The sequence below is a fragment of the Xenopus laevis genome, chromosome 6S, assembly GCF_017654675.1.
Source record: "Xenopus laevis strain J_2021 chromosome 6S, Xenopus_laevis_v10.1, whole genome shotgun sequence".
NCBI classification, from domain to species: Eukaryota; Metazoa; Chordata; class Amphibia; order Anura; family Pipidae; genus Xenopus; species Xenopus laevis.
The window spans coordinates 111,975,238-111,980,288 of record NC_054382.1 but is presented as its reverse complement, the minus strand read 5'-3'; positions in this window follow the sequence as shown (position 1 = coordinate 111,980,288).

Below are 5,051 nucleotides of genomic sequence, written 5' to 3'. Positions count from 1 at the left end.
TTCTGGTTGCTATGGACCAATTTAACCTAGCGACCAAGCACTGTATTGAATCAGAGACTGAAAGATGAAAAGAAGAGGGTCTATATACAAAGATAATAAAAAGTTACAGTAACAATACAATTGTAGCCTCACTGAGAAATAGGGATGCACCAAATCTAGGATTCGGTTCAGGATTCAGCCTTTTTCAGCAGGATTCAGATTCGGCCAAACCCGAATTTGTATATGCAAATTAGGGGGGGGGGAAATCGCGTGACTTTTTGTCACAAAACAAGGAAGTAAAAAATGTTTTCGCCTTCCCACCCCTAATTTGCATATGCAGATTAGGATTTGGTTCGGTATTCGGCCGAATCTTTCCCGAAGGATTCAGGCGTTCGTCCGAATCCAAAATAGTGGATTCGGTGCATCCCTACTGAGAAATAGGTCTTAAATAGGCTGAAAGGGTCAGTGATCCCCATGTGAAATCTGGAAAGAGTTAGAATAGAAAGGCAAATAATTAGAAAAAAATCATGAAAGACAAAATTTAAAGGTTGCCAATAATTGGACTCAACATAAAGCGAACTACCCCTTCAAAGTTGTCCACAAGAGATCACCATTGTGGATCCTGTTCAACTGACACCAGCTCAGAGCATGTGTTGTGAATTTTAACAAAACAAGACAGGGAGCTACTAAAGACATCTTCAGAGGAACACATCTTCAACCCCTAAACATAACTCGTAGAAGTTCTTTTTAAGATGTATTGCTTGTTTAAATTCTATGCTGTGGTTTTCATAAAGCAGCATTCTTGTGAGTGATCCTTACGACTGAATATCTGTCCTTTCTATGGAAGTCAGAGAAAGAGATAAAGGCAGCTCAGGAGAAATCCACTGACGGCTCAGAGATGTTGACAGGTCAATCTGTCATAATAAGAAAATCTGTACTCAATGTATAAAATGAAGTGCAAGGAAAAGACGTACGAATGTCTCAAAGAGGGATAATATTAGACCAACATAGGCACTGGTGTAGTAGGGTACCAGGTTATTGTACCCATTGTCTCATACACATATGGTTAACAGCAAATGAAGACTAGCGCTAAAATTCCACATTTCCCACATGTACCAGCTTTTAATAGTGAAATAAAGCTATACTATATTGCTGAAATGGGCTGGACTAAAAGGAGAAAGACCTTGGGCCAGAGTTACTAAAGGACAAAGTGGCCCTCGTTAGCAACAATTCGCCAGAAATTTCATCCGCAGGGACATCGCCAATTTACTAACAGACGCTAGCAAAAGAGATTGTCTCTAACACAGTTTCGCTCCCTATCGCCAGGCGCATTTTTGCTCAGGCAAACGATCGTTACTCTGCAAATTCACTAAAGTGTGAAATTTACAGAATGTTACCTCTTTTGCCAGAGTTTCCTTCGCCAGCTTTGAGAACTGATAAGATGATAAGATACATCCTCCTCAATCCTATGTCAGTGACATCATATCCTGTATGCCCAAAACTTATAAACGTTGTAATAACACTGGCGTCTTTTCATTTTTTAAAGCAGTATTGACTTCAAAAGTCCTAACTATTAAAGATTTTTGTGTTAACAATTTTTTTTCTCTTTATTTATTGTGTTTTTCCCAACAAGTACATACATTGTATCTTCATATACTTCTCTAAGAAGTAAGATCTAAAGTTAACTATAAATCTAACAAATACATAAAAAATAAAGATTTTATACCTCCCAGGTTAGTTACTACTAAAGATAGTCCTAGACAAAGTAGGCTTTACGTTTTGGTCTTAAGTAGCCAAAGCTTATATGCTTTCTGTATTATTCTTTTCCCTGTCATACCTCTTGGCACAGCTTTTTCATATTGTAAGTTATTAGTTACATCTTGTTGTACGTATGTGGTGGATATTTCGAATCTCCTTTTTTTCCAGTTCCTAGCTATCAGGTATTTTGTAAGTTTACAGGTATTTAATACTTGGAAGGTCAGCATTTCTAGGCTCTTATTTGGAAGTTTGTCATGTAGGTTTAACAGCATTGCTTCAGGAGATAATGGAATGATCTTGCTGCTAGCCACAAACTTTGTATAGTATCACAATTCCACCAGATGTGTAGCATATCTCCTATATCTTTGTTACATCTCCAGCATAGAAGCTTCGGGATACATTTTTGCTATCCTTGAAGGTGTTAGGTACCAATCATAAAGGATTTTGTAATAATTCTCCTGATGAGTGACACATTTAGTTAACAATTGTGGTTTGATAATTGCCTTTTGCCATTCCTTTATTGTGAAATCATTCCTTTATTATTAATCATGTGAGATATTTCTAATGTTTCTTTTGGTTCACTTAGTAGGTTGTATATCTTTGTTATACCTTTTTTTAGTGTTAACATTTTTTTTAACCAATTTGAGGGGCATGCCACATTTGTTTTAGGGTGGGCTCATGTCTAGGACTTTAGAGGATCTTTTTTGTCTTTATTTTGCTTCCTTGGACATTTGTAATAAGTGGCCACTTCAAGCATTTGCACCAACATCTCTAATAAAGACATCTATACAATCTATATGTACCCACCCTATTCAAATTGACATAAGAGTACTAAAGAAGTTTGGCTAGGCAGAATTGAATGCTAGCAAAAGGTTGCCAAGAAATGCTTGTGCTGACGAATTAACACTAGAGAAACTTTGCCAGCATTCGGCTGCGGAGATGCAACTTCACATTTTAGTGAATTAGCGTAGTGGTAGCGAATTTGCGCCTGGCGTGAAGTGTGGCAAATCGGTTGCAGGCGAAAATCCGCCCTTTAGTAAATCTGTCCCCATGTCTTTAAAATGACAGAATCTTGATCACAACACTGGACCAGCTCAGTATTCATTAATCAAGGGGAAACTAAAGCTGCCCATAGACGTGTAGATTTACCTTCATATCGTTCGGTGCAATCTCCCGACCTGCCACTAACCATTCAGATCAAATAAAGTAGTAAAAGAACAGATCAGACAATGTTCAGCTCCTGACAGCAATCATACGAAAGTTATGTCCGACAAAAGTTGGTGACAGTCTTCCACTGATATTGTCAGATCGGCAATACATGCAGAGATATTATCTGTAGCCATCAGAAATTTTCTAAGCTGTCCAATCAACTGAACGACTGACACGAAAAATGTCGGGACACCCACAATACGGAGATTCGTATGATCGGATCTTTGCGTCTATGGCCAGCTTTAGTTTGTATCAGCCTACCAAAATATAGAATCGTTGAAAGCCTTTACAACACACCCGAGTGGTATACGGTCAGCAATATATTACATATTTTTCCCACTGGAAGTCAACTGAAAAAAAAGCAAACGGTTTACCTTACTTATTAGGGACAGCTACAATGATTGCAGTGGTTAAAGCTTATAAACACGCTGTGCAGGACCTACACGGAGAGCTTTGGCTAAAAACATTCCTGGGAAATCAATAGAGAACGGAACCTACCGATTTCTAGAATGCACGGCGGCAGCCACAAGTAATGTTGCAAGGTTGGAGGACAAAATCAGCTGAACTTGAGTTTTGCACAATCTGTCTTATCCTTCCTCAGATGTATTATTAGATCCTTACAGTGGAAGAAGCAGACAAAGCCACCTTTTTTTTCCCATTCCTGTAACCCATGGCAATCAGAAAGATGTAAATAATAAAGAAAACATATCGGATAAGTTCAGGCACAGCTGGCCTCACTTGCTATCTGTAAACTATTATATAATCTTTCCTTTAAAAACGTTTAAATTCCATCTTGAACTAGAGATTTCTGATTTATAAAATGATTCACATTAAGATTTCTGTATAAGAGCACTTTGAAAACATTCCATAAACAAGTACAGCTATGGGATCCGTTATCCGGAAACCCATTATCGAGAAAGCCCCGAATTACGGAAAGGCTGTCTCCCATAGACTCCATTTGATCCAAATGATCCAATTTTTTTTAAAATGTACTTCCTTTTTCTTTGTTATAATAAAACAGTAACTTGTATTTGATTCTAACTAAGATATAATATATATATAATTAATTCTTATTTTAAGGAAAACCCGCTATTGGGTTTATTTAGAGGAACCTTTATTAAAGGTCGAATTTTGAATTCATGTAAGTTTTTTTAAACTATTCGAATACACTAGAAATTCGACTGGGGGATTAATTATAAGAAAAAAATCAAATATCTAAAACTCGGACGAATTTAACTGACTTGAATGGAATTTGACTAAACTCGATTCGAGTTTTTTTCTCTGAAAAAAACTTGAGTGTCAGGAAGGCCACTAAAATGTCCAAATCGGTCCCTGGACCTCTCCCACTGACTTATACATGAACTCGGCAAGTTTTAGGTGGCGAATAGTCGAATTCTAGTTCTTAAAGGGCCAGAGTGTGATAAATCTCCAAATTCGAATTAAAACTTGAATCGAGTTTGGATAATACACAATTCGCATTTGAGAGTTTTGACCATAAAAAAAAATTTTAAATTCAAATTTTCAATTCAACCCTTAATAAATCTGCCCCTTAATGTTTATGTGATTTTCTATTAGACTTAAGGTATGAAGATCCAAATTACAGAAAGATCCTTTATCCGGAAACCCCAGGTCCTGGGCATACTGGATAACAGTTCCAATACCTGTACTAACGATCTCTTTTGTTACACATATGATGACATGATTCTAGTAAACATTAGAGTCGGTTTCTTTTTTATCAATTAGGGATGCACCCAATCCACTTTTTTCTAGGATTCAGCCAACTTGGAAACCCTAATTTGCATATGCAAATGGAAGACGCCCCCCTCCCCTGGAAAAAAAATTTGGCACTGTTGATTTTCACGCGGTTTTGAATTCACGTGATTTTAAGATTTGGCTGATTCCTGATGAAAAAGGGTAAAATTTGCACCAACCCAGGATTTGGCGCATCCCTATTAGCAATACATCATTTGTGATGTGTAAAAGAGTATATATATTTTTTTTTTGTAGAGTTCAATTTCGAAACAAAATAATGTAAAAAATATACAGATACTAATATTGACAGTAAAAAAGGCATTCAAATTCAGCAGCCAATTAGATACAATACA